This window comes from Ctenopharyngodon idella, chromosome 10 (genome assembly GCF_019924925.1).
Source record: "Ctenopharyngodon idella isolate HZGC_01 chromosome 10, HZGC01, whole genome shotgun sequence".
Lineage (NCBI taxonomy): Eukaryota > Metazoa > Chordata > Actinopteri > Cypriniformes > Xenocyprididae > Ctenopharyngodon > Ctenopharyngodon idella.
The window spans coordinates 17,382,183-17,399,941 of record NC_067229.1 but is presented as its reverse complement, the minus strand read 5'-3'; the positions used below and the strand labels follow the sequence as shown (position 1 = coordinate 17,399,941).

At 37.3% G+C, this 17,759-nt stretch overlaps 2 long non-coding RNA genes across 2 annotated transcripts in view; both read left to right on the top strand.

Annotated features, from left to right (window-relative positions):
- Positions 1-17,759, top strand: part of LOC127521587 (uncharacterized) — a 95,687-nt gene that overhangs the window by 54,821 nt on the left and 23,107 nt on the right. The window lies entirely within an intron of this gene.
- LOC127521586 (uncharacterized) lies at positions 10,442-13,514 on the top strand. Its single transcript, XR_007932405.1, has 5 exons — positions 10,442-10,456; positions 10,730-11,638; positions 12,325-12,362; positions 12,439-12,783; positions 12,926-13,514. It is a non-coding gene; the product is annotated as an uncharacterized LOC127521586 (long non-coding RNA).

Here is a 17,759-nt window from a genome sequence, read left to right as displayed (position 1 = left end):
ACAGTGAATGGCTTTTCTGAGGTAAGTGCTACATGACATATTGTTTACAATCTGTTTGACTTTCCGCCGTTGAAACAGTAAATAAGCGATAACACGAGATAATATACATTTCAGTAAGCTGTACTGTCTCTTTCAACATACATTCAGATGTTCATTTAAGTTTATTCTGTAACTAGTGAGGAAGAGATGATCGCGTTCACTCGCACTCTGCGCTCGCGCTGCCGGTTGAACTAAGGCGCCTGTACAGTGACTGTCACGCCGCATCAAAGCGCGTCAAAACGTCATACATTTTGTGATTTTGTGGACAGAATTTGAAGGATGAGACTTTGTATCTTATCGAAAATAACAAAACGCAGAGCTTATTGCGAGTATTAGTGGTTAATGGTGGTTAGGCTGCATGTTGCAATGTAATGCATTCGGTACACACGTGCACCGAACCGAAAGCCCTGTACCAAAACGGTTCGGTACGAATACTTGTACCGTTACACCCCTATGGTGCACTGTCAATTCTGATATTCCCCTGTTAAAGGGTCATAAAACCCCAAAACACATTTTTTGAGATGTGTGTAGCCTCTCCCGCTCCAAGTGGGACACGAACCCAGACCCGTCCGCATGAGAGGTGGGCGCTCTAACAATGAGACTAAAGACTACGGTTTTCTAGCATCAGTCACTAGAGTGCCTCTTAAGATCAGGGGAGTGAGGTTTACACGCAGAGCTCTTATTGGCCTGCGTCCGTTACATGTGCACAGGCTGCACATCCCTAAAAGCACTCATAAATTTTAATAACAAGTGGAGATTGGTTATTTTTGCATTTTTCTGAGCAATTTCGTTCTTCCAGGTTGAAAAGCAAAGTCGAAGGAACGTCACAGAATCTGACAGGTGCATCCGGAGTGTGTGATTGGCTGCTGGGGCTGAAAGGGACAATTCTACGTCACCCGGTGCTGAGCACTTCTCTGCATTTATTCATGAGAATTAACTCTTTCAATCCAATCACTGCGCTGTATTACACATGAGATCTCATTATAGCAGAGAGTTCAAACAACATGTAACAACATGCGGGGCACACATGAGAGCGGTTTCAGCATCGTGATGAGCCTTTATCCTTTCTGTTGTAGGGAAAAGCACATTCCAGGGCCCAGTTTATGGCCGGGCCCCTCTCTGTCTGTAACAGTGGACAAGGTTTGCTACATTTTGATTGGATCTTGGTGGACTAACACAAACTGTCCAACACCATCAGATAAAGATGCAAGGACAACATCCAGACACCTCTTAGAAGACAAGAAGATGACCTCTTGTTCCAAGCCCGGGAAGGACAGGACTTCTCATTGGTCCACATGCAGTTTCTGCCCTTCACCCATCCAGAGACTAATTCCTAAGGTTGGATAATTCCTCAGGACCTCAGCAGCAGTGGGTGAAACAAAGAGAGATCACAAAGATTCATCCAAATCCATTCATAACTATGTTTGGAAACCTTAAAACCGATGTAAACTACACACATCCATTTCATACTTATTCAGAGAAATAAGTATTCTCGGTGACGGCTATTTGTAGTTCAATCTTTCAAAATCATGTTTGGTCTCTATTTGTTTAGAAAATTGCCAAAGGTAGTCTGTTGGTAGTTTGGAAAGTGAGAAATGAATTGGTAAACTTTAAAGACACTTTAAAGACTTTCAACTTTGTGCTTTATGCAAATGAGTTCTGTGATGATATCAGATTGTTGTTACTTAAGAAAGCCACTAGATGGCACTGTGTTAAGTTATGTGTGGAGTACCATACAATTCATATAAAAAGAAGAAACCTAACACATGTTCCAGTAAGAAATAAAAGACAGACATGTTGTGACTGCATTGAAGACTCTTTATTAACATACCAAACAAAAAATGGTACCAGGAGTTAAATCAAGAAAAGAACAGCCCTTTGTGAAAGCAACATAATGGATACCTTGAAGCCACTGGAGAATCTGAAGCTCACGGGAAATGTTGACAGCAACTGGCACAGTTTCAGGCAGCACTTTAAGCTATACATGACAGCCATCGGGATGGACACAAAGCCAGAAGCACGTAAGGTTGCTTTACTACTTACGATTGCTGGTCCACAGGCTATTGAAGTGTATAACACCTTTGTCTTTGATGAGAATGAAGACAAAAAACAAGCTTGATGATGTGTTAGCCAAATTTACTGCTCACTGTTCACCCAAAAAGAACGAAACTTATGAAAGATATGTATTTCGTTCACGTGTGCAGCAACAGCAAGAAACATTTGATAACTTCCTGACTGACCTCAGACTCAAAGCAAAGACATGCAATTTTGACCAGCTAAATGAATCAATGATAAGAGATCAAATTGTCTTTGGCATCAGTGATGCAAAGGTCAGACAACGTTTACTGAGAGAAACAGAGCTCACTTTGCAAGAGGCAATTAAAATTTGTCAAGCCAGCAAACTTGCTCAACTTCATGTGAAAACGTTTGGAGAGATGATACCAAAGACTGCGTCTTCAAATGCAGATGCCACAATCGGTGCAGTCTCTTTCAAAGGAAAGCGACGCATGTCCAGAGCTGTAAAACAGAAGGATGGAGCTTATAGTTGCAAATGATGTGGTACCGAACATCTGCCTAAGCAGTGTCCAGCTTTCGAAAAACAATGTGCGAAGTGTAATGGTAAAAATCATTTCGCAAAACAGTGTTTTTCTAAAGGAAAATGGAGACAAAAAGAGCGATCTGTCAAGATGATAGAAGAAACTGACCTGAGACAACCTGTGAAATATGCTGGAATCTGAGAACATCCAAAATGGACAGTTATCAGTTGATGCACAAAGTCAAGAGGATGCTGTCAAAAATGACAAATGGATAGCACCACTAGAGATTAATAGAACGCTGGTCACTCTCAAGCTTGACACTGGTGCAAAAGCAAACTTAATCAGCCTGTCAGACATGTGCTGATCTTCCCGTTCCAAATCAATTGATAAGAACTGTTGAGATGAATGGGTAAAAAGTCACTGCCTTAATAGATACAGGTTGGACGCAAACCCTAATAGAATCAGAATGGGTACCTGAATTATGTGCTAATAGTGATCCTTGGTAATAGTGAGATGCGTTCACGGGGAGGAGCAGCAGTATTCTGTCACTGATGTGTATATGGGTATAGCGGGGCAAACCTATTTTATAAAGGTAGGACTTGGACAGAACTTACCATATCCAGTGATCTTAGGCCATGATTTCCCGGCTCTGATGGATCTGTTACCTTTTCAGGATATTTGTAATGTAGTTCTGACGCGGGCCCAAAGCAAACAGAATGAATGTGATGAAGAGGAAAACCCATTGTTGTCTTTGCCCTTTTATGATCCTGAACTGTCGGTGAATCAGTGTAAAGTAAAGAAGTCTAGGAGGGAAAGAAAACAGGAAAAATTGAAAGAACCATAGTGCAGGTTAGAGAACTAAAAGAACCTGAAAAACTGTTGAACCCTGATCAAATTCCAATACCTGAAGATTTGAGGCAGCTGCAGAAAGTGGATGCTGAAATTTCAAAATTGCATTCTCAGGTAGTAGAGGCAGCGGAAAAAGGGTCGAATGTATTTATGTTTCAAGGAAGATCTTTGTGTGTAATGAATGACTTGCTGTATCGTAAAACTGGGGATGAATTACAAGTGGTCTTACCCGTTAGTGTACGTAATACAGTGATGATGTTGGGGCATTCCATTCCATGGGCAGGACATTTGGGGAGGCAGAAGATACATTCTAGAATTTGTAAGCATTTTTACTGGTTGGGTATAAAGACATCGCTGATTTTTGTAAAACTTGCCCTGAATGTCAATACAGCGGAATCTGCAAACCCCACAAAGTACCGTTAATTCCCTTGCCAGTCATTGATGTTCCCTTTCAGCGGCTGGGAATGGACATTGTAGGTCTGCTGGAATGAAGTAAGACCGGCTATAAGTATATGTTAGTCATTTGTGATTATGCAACGTGGTTTCCAGAAGTGTTTCCATTAAAAAACATCAAAGCTAAGGCTATCGCTTCCTGTCTGGATCAATTCTTCTCAAGAGTAGGTATTCCGAAAGAAATACTGACCGATAGAGGAACGAATTTCACGTCTCAACTTCTGCAACAGGTGTATCAGCTGTTGGGAATAAAAGGGTTAAAAACAACTCCCTATCATCCCGAGACGGACGGGCCTGTAGAGCGATTTAATCAAACTCTCGTGCAAATGCTTCGCAAATTCATGAACGAGGTGGGGACTGACTGGGACCAGTGGCTCCCATACCTTATGTTTGCATATAGGGAAGTTCCGGAGGCATCAACCGGGTTTTCGCCTTTCCAGCTGATGTATGGCCACGAAGAGCAGGGACCATTGTCTCTGGTGAGAGAACTGTAGGAGGGAAATTCGGGGACGTCAACCAAAACAAATGTAATCGATTATGTGTTATCCATGAGACAAAAATTGCAACAAATGACCGAATTCGCTTCTGCACATTTGAAAGAAACGCAGACGTGGTATGATAGGAAGACGAAGTCATGATCTTTCGAGCCGGGTCAAAAAGTTCTTGTGATGCTTCCTACATCCGAAAATAAACTTCTGGGTAAATGGCAAGGGCCGTTTGAAGTAGCTAAAAAAAAATAGGAACAACTACTTATGAGACCGCGACCCCAGGACAGGCATGATTACATCAGGTGTTGCACATTAATCTGTTAAAGAAATGGTACCTACAGAGCTAGAGCGCAGTCGTTAATTTAATCAGACTGGCAGGTGCCTCTGGACTCAGAGTCGCGAGAGTTGACCAGCTTTCTGTACACCAAGGGGGCTAATGCATTTTCGGGTGTTACCGTTCGGGCTGCACGGAGCACCCCCGACTTTTCAAAGATTAATGGATACTGTGTTGGATGGTTTAGGAGAATTTGCGGCGGCTTACTTAGACGATGTTGTGATATTTAGTACTTCGTGGGAGAATCACCTACAACATCTTCAGACAGTTTTTCAATGAATTAAAGACGCTGGTCTAACTATTAACCCCACAAAATGTTCCTTGGTCAAAACCAAGACGGAGTATTTGGGGTACGTATTGGTAAATGACATTGATTTCATTTTTGGGTAAACTAACCCTTTAACCCGCAAGTGCAGAAAATACAGCTATTCAATCTTGTCCACTTCCAGCTACAAAGAAACAAATTTGTGGTTTCTTGGTTTAGTTGGCTGGTATAGAAAATTTATTCCCCATTTCTCGACCATCGCCGCACCATTAACGGATTTAATAAAAAAAAAATGAATCCCAACAAAGTGCAATGGACAGTACCCGCAGAAAAAGCATTCTTTGAGTTAAAAGGGGTGCTGAGTGATAAACCTATTTTGCGTAGTCGTGATTTTGAAAAATCTTTTGTACTTCAAACAGATGTGTCTGAATTAGGGTTAGGAGCGGTCCTGCAGGAACAAAACTAGGTATTCTGTGGTGGAGAAAGAATGTTTAGCTTTGAAATGGGCTCTTGACTCATTGAAATATTATTTACTCGGCCCAGATTTCGTTATCAAAATGAAACATAAAGCTCTGAAATGGTTACATAGAATGAAAGATACAAATTCCCACTTGACAAGATGGTTTTTGTCTATACAACCCTTTCGCTTTACAGTGAAGCATCGTCCGGGGGTCGAAAATATAGCAGCCGATTTTCTTTCTTGCTCACCGTGCAAGAGTGCTTAGGTGGGGGGAAATGTGATGGCTAAGGCCACACTTACCTAATAAATATGCTACTCTATTTTAATTGTTCTTGTTTTCTCCTTATTTTATTTCTTTATGAGAAATTGATTTAGTTTTGTTTGAGAGATTAATTGTTTTTCTGCTTGTTTATACATTTCTATGCATTTATTTTTTTTTCTTTAACAATTTACCCAAAATATTGTGTTAGAGGTGCATGTTGTCTTTATGCGCGCATTGAAGATCAAATACCGGGATGACATTTCATTACTAGAGTGCACGCTAGTGATTGAATAAACCACAACTAGACAAAGATATGGGTTTAACATTCTTTCTTTCTTTATTTATTTAATTGTTTGAATAACTGCGTATCTTACCCATGGTTCCGCCTGGATCCGTGACTGCAGCATGGAACGAAGGCCTGTTATTAAAAGAGCCTGGCATTTCCTGATGTCTTTTATATCCTTTGCTAGGAATTATGGGAAATGTAGTTTTTGGGTACCATATGGGTTTGGATTGCTTGTTCATTTAACCCTTTAACTTTCACCCCTAGATGGAGCCAATGAAAAAATTATTTTTATTAAAATTCTTATTATTGAACATATAAAAAATGACCTCAAGCTGTTTTTTGTCAAAATTTATGTTTTTTATCTAAAAGATTTAAAACTCTACCATACGGTTGAGATGTCAGTTTATGGTAAATCTTTTTTACCACATTTTTTTTACATTTGCGGTACTATTTTATGGGCTTTTCTGAATAATAAACATAACTGCAACAGTGTTAGTACGTCTTAGATACCTTCCATAATTATCAGGGTCCACATGAAATTAAGTTTATTTAAAAAAAAAAAAAAAAAAAAAGGTGTTTAGAAATAAATAATACATTACATATTGTGTTGTGGTGGTCAATATAATATCCAGGCCATTTTCAGTGATTTTAATTCATAACTACTTCAATAAATTCAGCAAATTTCAGTAAATTCAGGTAATATGGCAATTTAAAGCATTTTTCACAACAGGAATACTGCAAGTTTTGTAAAATATCTAAGTCTATTTATCATGCATACATTTTTTTTTTAGTCATTTTACTTGAGCTCCTCAATGTTCAAACCAGAGTTTTTATAAATTATTTGGTTTGGTTGACAGGTACAACCAACCATTTCAGAGTGCTTTTATACATGTTACTTTATAATCACTCTCTTATGCTCTGCTGAAGCTTGCGGTGTGAAACAAATCATACCATATGTAGGAGTGTGAATGCAAATACTAGCTACACTTGCTTGATTTCACACATTATTAAATGAATTATCAATATTTGCAAAATGGACACTATTGCTGTTGCCATAATAGTCTTCTTCTTCATCAGTTTTCTCTAAAAACTTGCAAAATCACTGTCGAAGTACTACATTTGAAGAAGAATTTAGTTCGCCACTAATATAAAAAAAGTATATGTTCTATATCGGGTACTGCCCTGCATAGTTTAGCTTCAACCCTGATAAAACTCACCTGTCTGCAGTTTTCTAGTAATCCTGAAGGCATTGATTAGCTGGTTCAGGTGTGTTTGATTAGTGTTGGCGCTAAACTCTGCAGGGCAGTGGCCCTCCAGGACCGAGTTTGCCCACCCCTGTTCTATATGAATGCAATCCAGACATGCTATATCTGCCATTTTTGGCATTGCAATGTAAATTGTGTTGCTTCCATGCAATTTACAAGTCCTCTTCCAAGGCCTCATGGGATAGTAAAGTGTCTTTGTATGTATGTAACACTCACTTTTCATTACCCGATCAGTTCCTTTCCACTATACGCAAAATAAAATACTGCATAAATGTACATTTATGAAATTGTATTTTAAATTCCATTAAGTTCAATTTTACACCGTTCTTTTTTAATAATTCAACTTGACTCTTGAATTTGGTGAATGGTAGTTCCTCTTTAGCAATGAAATACGTGGTGTTAAATTGTACTATCATTTCAGCCACGTCTGCTGACTAAATGTTTACTTCTTGTCTGCGAAATGCAGTTGTAAGTGGCGATTCAGTTTCATTCACGTATCTGTCTTTGCACATTGTATGTTTTAAGCTGATGTTGTGTTTCACTACTGTGTCGCGTTTGAACTGTGTGGTGCCAGTTGCCTCAGCGAACTTGGTTTTCCCTGCATGTTGAATATATCGAGAACAGAAGACACAGTTCATTGTTTTGCTGGTTTTGCAATATTTTGCAATAAACTCACTCACCTCAATTGTTGTCGTGGCTTTTTCACCACAACGGGCGACTCGTCACCTGATTTTTCAACCCAATTTTACTTTTTGTGAGCAAAAACAAAACACCTTTATTCAACAATTTTTCCTCTTCCCTGTCAGTCTGTTACACAGTTGGCACAGTGAACACATTGCAGAGCTTCCACTTCTACGTCAGAACGGCGACCCTGTATTGGCCAGCATCGCCATCACACACATGCGTCGTGCTACTCATGTGACCAGAGTCGGCTAATACTGAGCCGGCGTACGGATGTAAACACGGAAGCTCTGCAATGCGTTCACTGCATCAACTGCATAACAGACTGACAGGGAGGAGCAAAAATTGTTGAATAAAGTTGTTATTTTTGTTTAGTTTTTGCACACAAAAAGTATTCTTGTCGCTTCATAAAGTTAAGGTTGAACCACTGCATTCGCGTCGACTATTTTAACGATGTCTTTAGTACCTTTCTGGACCTTGAAAGTGGTGGTTATATTGCTGTCTATGGACGAGTCAAAATTTGTAATAATAATAAAAATAAACATAAAGAAAATGAATAATTCATGTTCATGAATAATTCATAATGCATGAATAATTCCCGATCAGAGGTCTCCCGGATTTTGGTACCCAAATGTTGACCGGTATGTATAGCGAACTATTATTTTCAACAGTGTCAGCAAATGGCGCTTTTACAACGATCAGCCAATGGTGGCATAGAGACCGCCTTCTGATGTTTGATTGACAGACTCTCATTAGCATGTTGCGCCAAGGAGTCACAAGTCACGAGTACCTCTCGGATTTCGTCAAAAATATCTTAATTTGTGTTCCGAAGAAGAACGAAGGTCTTACGGGTGTGGAACGACATGAGGGTGAGTAATTAATGACAGAATTTTCATTTTTGGGTGAACTAACCCTTTAAGAACAAAAATGAGAAAGAGAAATAAAGCACAAATGGGTAGTTATTCTGGCAGCAACAGGTGTGCAATACCATTTTAAAATATGTAGCCTATTATATGCAGCTTACATTAAAAATATAAACCAAGCAGCTTCATTTACCTCATGTACTGTAAATAAGAGGCTGCATTAACTTATTTTTGTTAAATTCCCTATTTTTAAAATAACCATCATTTGAGACAAAACCATTTCAACTATAACGTGTCAATCTTCCTGTTTTTAAACAGGAGATTTAAACAAATAATAAATAGGATATTATTATTACTATGATAAATATGAATTTATTCTCATTAGTCCAAGCATATGCCATTTTATTCACAGCAGACAATTATATAACCGTCTGCGTGACTCTACCGTGAATAAATCGCCATCCGAATGCATGAGATTTATCACTGAGGTGCCATGCAAATGTATTTTTACAAACATCCACGAGAAACAATTACCATCCGAATAGAGCTTTTCACTAACACCAGACAATGAGAGAATTAAGACTGAGTGCATAAGTAGAGAGACCAAACAATGGAACTAAATGATGAATGAACACCTGAAATGAATACTCAATCAATTAGTTACCAAGGAAACCGACAATCAGGGAATGGAGGAGGACAAAACCAATTAACAAACTAACAACAGATACCAGAACAGGAAAACTAAATCAAACAGAATACAAAACATGAAATACAAACTGAGACTGACAATAATATTATTTACATTTATATAAAAGTCCTTCTTATTCCTTCTTAAAGAGGCTGTTTAATTTGGTTTAGCCATAAATGTTAATTAATGCATTAACTATCAAACGTACTAGCATGTAGTTAAGGCTGCTGTTATTCATGTGTGAATCCACAAAGGGAAATATATAATACCTGCAAAACAAATTATCTGTATGATATGTAGATTTTATGTTGCACTGTTTTAAATGTGTCCACCAGTAGGTCTAAAATCCCACTCCTAAATACTTATTAAACATCAAATACGTTATGATTGTCTATGATTACTTTATACTTTCTGTTTAATGCATGACGTCATGGCCATTGTTCTCTGACATTTTTTGTTTTGCCTTTCCCAGTTTTGCATTCCACTGTTTTGCATTTCCCTGTTTTCTTTTTTCTCAGTCTTTTACATTTCACAACTTTACATTTATTGTCATGTTAAGGCTGTTTGGGGACTGAACTACAATTGGATTTCAACTTCGACTCAGTTTGTCTCACTTGTCTTGTCCAGGACTTACACAAGTCTTTGAGTTTCCGTATTGCTTGTAAGATCTTCTTCTATATTCCACAAACTGATTTAAACAGTCAGGGCTATGATTTTTTTCTTTTTCTGCCTTACATTTAGATCATATTTTCAACATAACATATCATAAAGAATCCAATAAATTGGCATTTTTAAAATCAAGTGTACTGTAGATACTTATGTAGAACTATAAATGACTTGGTATTTCACACGTCGATTATGCTCCTCCCAACTAGATAAGATTTGTGTTTCCTCATCCACTGTGCAGTCTGTTTAAACTAAACACAAGAATAAAAGGTGAGCGAGAAAGAGGCAGGACACACACACGCAAAGTTAATTACCTTAAGGTAAGCTATATCTTCCAGTTGTTATTAGAGTTTTTTTATTATTTATTTTTTGAAGTTTTATTTTTGTTGGCAGAAAACAGCAAGTCATTTAACATTCTTTCTGTATTTCTGTTGCTGCCATCTGTGTTTATATCTGTGTAATAAACATTTTGAGGGCAAATTGAAACTGAAAAAAAAAAAAAAAAAAAAAAAACAATGTAAGTTCTGTGTGTAAGTAATTTAATTCTTTAATTTTTATTTATTTATTTTTAATTTTCTCTTAATTATTTGCAGGTCGCTTTGAGGAACTTGAAGAACAAGTCTGGATGCTCCCAAAATAGAATCTTCAAAACAGAATCTTCCTGTTATGCTTTCTTTAAAACTGAAAAACAAGATGACAAAAAGAAAGAATGTGGTATTTCAAGGCAAGATTTCACCTGAGGAAAAGGACTACATGAAATTGATTACAAATTCAACCTATATTTACTATAAAACAAACAATATTTCCACTTCAAATTCAATTCAAGAATCAAGAAGGACTTATTTCATCTTCACCAAAGGTTCATCAGAGGTTTGTAAACCATTTGGCAAGATGTTAGTTGTGCCTTATTCTATTTGTTCAGTCTTATTCAGTAATATAGTACCTGTCACATAACTACATGAAAAACTAACTAGGCAAACCTGGTGGGTGGATTCTATGAGAAGTGATGTTGATAGTAAATTCTACATTCTACATTCCTTTTTAGAACATTTGATTAGTTGATATTATAACAATATTGTATAATAATTAAAATATCAAAAATATTTGAGTAGTAATCACTAAGTGACCTCTTTGGATCACATGCCTTGTGGGATTTAAAAAGTACATAATATAAAAAAACAAAAAATAAAATAAAAAAAGCAATAGGTTAATAATAATGGTAAATCAAATTATATTTCTTGTTAGCCAAACCAGATTAAATTAGCTGATACTTCTGTCTGTTAGCCACCTGATAAACGTCACGTCCATACGTATGCGCATGAGCATGAGCAAGAGCATGAGTATGTGGATGTGGATGCCATTTTGACTCCGCTCAGCAACGTGGACCGGTCTCGATAACTTAGTTGCTGTCAAGAAACGGTTTTATTTTTTTTAAATAGTTAAACTGCCACAATTGTAAGTTTGGTGGTTGCTATGAAAAAACGAAATACCATGGGACACAGGTATGTTTCAGTGAATTTTGAGACAAAATTGTGATCATCAAAGCCATGTGCTATCATTACTGTAGCATGGAAGCTAACAGCATGAATTATATTCATTACAGATAAATACGATATTAATATCAATGGGCATGAATTGGTCTAACAGTTTTTAGATAATTTATTGATTAGAAGACTTGAATGTAGTTTGGTTTTTCGGCTTAGCTTTGTCATGTTAGAGAGAGAATGGCCTAATTACGTGTGGATCAAAACAATTGTTACCTTTTGCTCTTTTTCCTAGTATATACTTGTATATGTAACAAACAAAAAAAGCACAAAAAAAATTGGCAATAAATAATTTCTGATTATTTCTGTATATTTTACTTTAAAAATAAATAAATAAATAAATAAGTAAATAAATAAAAATCCATTTTGGGTTCCATGTTGGTCCACATGCTTTATTCACTAATACAACTCAAAGTGTCCTGTTGATCAACATTTGGTGTTGTAACTGAAAATAATGTGCTCAAATTTTGATCAAAATACAGTTTAGAATGTCATAGAAGAATGTTATTGAATGACAGGAAGAACATGAAGCACAGTGTCGAGGTAGACTCTCGTCCATTATAATAACTGTAAATATTGGTTGAATTTGAGGGCTAATATAGGTTAGCAAACTGATAAAATATGTTTATCTTCTCTTTCTACAGTTTGTACATCATCTCTGTGTTTCTGCTATATATCACAGGTGAGATTTTAAACATTTTAAGTGAAACTTCACGTCACATGCAGAATGATAAACGGTGTGTTTGCTCTTTTTTTAGGTTCTTGCTCTTCTTCTGTGGGCAGAGTTGAGGGTTTTGTTGGAGGCTCTGCTGTCTTTTCTTGTTCTATCCCTGAAACTGAGATTAGGGACAACATAAAAGAATTCAACCTACATATGAGAGACAATGAAGGAAAGATTCTCTGTGACATAATTGGGGGCAACAGAATATGTCAAGATCAAGCTCCAGAGTACAAGAACCGAACTGAAATATTGCCCACTGATCAAAAGGAGGGTAACTTCACCATCAAACTCAACTGGCTTAAAAAAAACGATGCCAGGAAGTACACCTTCATCTTCACAGGGCCATTTCAAAATGAAATTTACTTCAAGCTTGATGTCAAAGGTCTGTATAATCTAAAGATTTCCTTTGCAAAACTGTTCTTTTTTTTTTTTTTTAATTGTAGAAAAAAAAAGTTAAAAAAAAATTTGGTTGTAACTGATTGAACTAATGTTACAAACTTTGTCATTGTCATTTTGTCTCACAGATATACCAGAAGGAAGAGGGAACCATGGAGGACTACCTGGACAACTTCCATCAATTGTGTATTTTTTAAGCATTTTTTTCCCATTTGGCTTTCTGATTTTTATGTTAAATTTCTGTTTAGTTCTGTTATAGTGTAGAGATCAGATCAATTAGCCAATAATGGAAGTATTTTTTACTCTGTTACAGCATTTTTTCAAGTATCTGTACTTTGAGTTATTTACTACATTCCAGAAAATAATGTGTTAATCCTCTGTATTTCAAAATGATCAGAACTGATCTGGTAGCATTACAGCTGACTTGAGTTTTAAAAATGTCACTACCTCATGTGACATTTCACTAGTATTTTGCTGCCCAGCCCTATATATATATTTGTTAAGTTATAAACTTAGATTTCTTTTGCAAACTTGTGTTTTTTATGAACCTTTGCGATATTTCATTCCAGATATTTCAATGGCACACAACTTGTATTCATCAGTGTTTGTATTAAGTATGAAACTAACAATTTCAGAGTCATTGTCATTTCTGTCAATGTCATGTGTGCAATTAAAACAGTGTAACATCAATCCTGCTAATAAACTGATTAATACATATCTTGTTGTTTGTTGTTTGTGTGTGTGTGTGTGTGTGTGTGTGTGTGTGTGTGTGTTGGGGGGGAGGGGATAATTTGATTTGGAATAATGACAAGAGAGGTCACCTAATGGAGGCTGCCATGTTAAGTTAACTGGCACAAGCTTTGCCCCAATTCAGGGTGTAGTGGGTGGGTGCAGCAGGGGCTAAGAGGGTCCCGACTCCGTTCAGGGGGTGTGACATTTATTAACAAAACCGGTGGTTATTATCTCTAATCCCATTCATTTGAACCCTCACTCATACATGTCTTTATGGACCTTGCTTTGTGCACTGGTGCGCAGTCATGTTGGAACAGGAAGGAGCCATCCCCAAACTGTTCCCACAAAGTTGGGAGCATGAAATTGTCCAAAATGTCTTGGTATGCTGAAGCATTAAGAGTTCCTTTCACTGGAACTAAGGGGCCAAGCCCAACCCCTAAAAACATCCCCACACCATAATCCCCCCTCCAACAAACTTTACACTTGGCACAATGCAGTCAGGCAAGTACCGTTCTCTTGGCAACCACCAAACCCAGATTCGTCTATTGGATTGCCAGACAGAGAAGCGTGATTCATCACTCCAGAGAACACATCTCCACTGCTCTAGAGTCCAGTGGTGGTGTGCTTTTGTCACAGACACGCCAGGCTCTACACTCACCCAATCACAACGCACTCCCTCTCCTGAGTATTAACCAGCCACACCTGACGCTCATCAGCACTCATCACCACAGCAGCATAAAACGCACTCCTGAACACTCACTCTCTGTCCGGTCTCGTTAAGTCATACTACCTGTTATGCTTACCTCCAGGACTCCTTTAAACGACTACTTTGTGATCCCTTGTGTCTCCACGTCTCCTGTGAGTTCCAGTGTGTTCGTCTGCTCCACGTCATTCTGCATCCACGCTCCCTGAGGAAACAAAGACAAGAATCAGATCCTGTATCACGTCCCGTCAACACATTCATCTGCTTCAGTCACCTGCACTCTGCCTGCACGCTCTGTTGTTCTTCAATAAACCTTGTTTACACTTACCAGTGTCTCCGCTCCCTTCTGTACGTAACAGCTTTACACCACTGCATCCGACGCTTTGCATTGCACTTGGTGATGTAAGGCTTGGATGCAGCTGCTCGGCCATGGAAACCCATTCCATGAAGCTCTCTACGCACTGTTCTTGAGCTAATCTGAAGGCCACACAAAGTTTAGCGGTCTGTAGCTATTGACTGCAGAAAGTTGCCAACTTCTGCGCACTGTGCGCCTCAGCATGCGCTGACCCCGCTCTGTGATCTTACATGGCCTACCACTTCGTGGCTGAGTTGCTGTTGTTCCCAATTGCTTTCACTTTGTTATGATACCACTAACAGTTGACCGTGGAATATTTAGTAGTGAGGAAATTTCACGAATGGACTTATTGCACAGGTGGCAACCTATCACGGTACCACGTTTGAATTCACTGAGCTCCTGAGAACGACCCATTCTTTCACAAATGTTTGTAGAAGCAGTCTGCATGCCTAGGTGCTTGATTTTATACACCTGTGGCCATGGAAGTGATTGGAACACCTGAATTCAATGATTTGGAGGGGTGTCCCAATACTTTTGGCAATATAGTGTATGTTAATGTGATATATAAGTCTTTGTGATATCAGAGCAAATTTCCTTTAAATTATTTCATTGTGATACTATTATAAAACATTTCACTATGAACATTTTCACTATCTGTTTATATAACAACAGATATGTAAATGTACCTGGAACAGGTGGTATAAGCAACTCTGAATTATCATGAATGGCCTGCAGAGGGCAACAGAGGATAAATAATAAATACAATTTTATATCCATAATGGTATGATGCATATATTTATTCTGATCAGTGTTTGTTTTAAAACTGAAGAGATATTAGAAATTATATATTAGCAAATTAGTCTTATAATAATAATATTTTTTGAAATGCACCATCATAGTTTCTAACATGGATGCACAACAGAAGACAAAGGCCCTTTTGTTCTTTTCAGCTGAAAAAAAGAGAGAGGAAAATATCATTATATGTAATATTTAGGATTAAATATAGGAAAAAGTACTGATTTACCTTACAATTTTTGGATTTTACATTAAACTACCAATACTGTGGTAAAAGCATGGTGAGTGTTGTGGTTACTATGCATTTACAACAAATATCACATTAAAACTACCAATTCTGTGGTAAAAGCATGGTAAGTGTTGTTTTTATCATGCTTCTACTACAAATACCATTTTGGAACTACACTTGTACTACTTTGAACCTGATATTAATATGATTAACTGATTGAAGGTCTATAGCACGTCACGTGACAGTGTTCAATCACCCTAGTTTAGTAAGGTTTTTTGATTTAGAAAGCAATGAAATGCAAAACCTCAGCGGAGGTGACAGATATAATGCAGTGACTGAACATGAGGGAGCTAACGATACTCTGATTAATATCGGCAAACAGAAAGACGTTATATCAAAGATTAGGACAGCGTATTTACAACTACTTACCAACATCTGGCACACGTGAACTGATGCTAAATATCACAATGTGTTCTGAATCAGACATCTTCAGCGTGATTTCATACTGATAAAATTCACAAGCTGGGTACACACTAAAAGATTTTTGAAAACTTAGAAGATTTTCAAAATGTGAGAGACCACAAACATGAGGACAAAAAAAAAAAATCTCTCGAGACTTCAGAATAAACATGACGGACGATAGGCAGGAAGAAATTGCAATTATAGTGTTTGGAATTGGTGGATCCAAAATGGTCAATATTCATATTCATTCATTTTATTCATATTTTATGTTAATAAGTTATAGCTTATGATTTATTAGTATTACTTTTGATTTCATATATTCATGTACTCCTTTATGGTTATTCTTCTTGATGTCCATGGTGTGCTTGCTATATTAAATTGTTCTTCAAAGTGTCCCAATATGACAGGTCATGATGACACGTTTGTGGTTAGATATTGGATGCCTGCCAAGTACTGCAGAAGCGATGTTTTCGGAATTAGTTGCTCATTTGAACTCGATATACCTTTGTATCAAAATATGTCCATTTCTATTTCTGCTGACATGTGATAATGTAAGATCTGCAAAATTCCCTTAAGGGTGTCAAAACAACCCCTATATCTATTTTCATCTATTTTTGACATTTGACCAGTCTATGACATAATGGATAAATCCATTTGACCTTTTCTTATTAGACCAAAACATAAGTTTGAGTGGGATGTAAGTTTTCCTATATGCTTATGGTATAAAATGGACTGGGTCTTTGATAGTTTAACTTTCCTTTGCTTTGCTTTTCTTTGCTTTTTCTTTGCTCTTTTTGCTTCTCGCATCTCTTCTGCTTCTGCTTCTTCTTTTCAATCTCTCATTTCATTCTGCAAATGTCTTAATTTTGTTCCATCTTTCTGTATATTCTTCATCTTCATCTATTAGATACAATACTCTAGATTTTATTATTAACCATTAAGTACTTAATTAATTTGTTTCTCTCTATAATTTTTAAGTAATAAATTTGTTATTCCTTATTCAAATGTGACCTCTGACATAATCATTGCTGGACTGCCTGGATCTCATTTTCTCAAGTTTTTGCATCAGGAATTATTTTGGTATGTTTTACAGGACACATTGTATAAACACTCGTGTTGTTGCCACAAATCGACAAGCTGATCCTCCATCTCTACTGTCCAAATCCATTTAACTTTGTGCTGCGCCATGACTGCGTTTGTTATGCTTTCGTCTTCTGTCAGCTAACTTTCTGATTGGATATTGTTTCGTTTCACGTGATAATCTCCAGAGTGTGGGCGCATTTGTCCTCGGGTTCCCCCCATGTTCTCCCTTACGGGATTTCTGATTGTAAATATTCAACATGTTGGCGTCTTATTTGTGACGCTAAGGGCACTTGACCATGCTTCAGTTTTTGACGCCTTGGGAGTGAGAATGGGTTTTGTATTCACAACCACAAATGCTTCCAGTAAAAAAATAAATAGTTTGGTTTCAATCTTGCTTTCATGTTTACCGTGAATTTTTCAACATTTCTCTGCCAATTACTTTCAATCTTGTACAGAAATGTACATAGGAGCTCATGAAAGAAGAGCTTTAGGTTTTGAAGCTTGTAGTTTTGATGTTAGTATTTACTTTTAATAAATGCATTACTAGAAAAAAAATGCAGTGTTTTATTTTGCAGTAAAGTTGAACTGTTTGGCTAAGGTTAG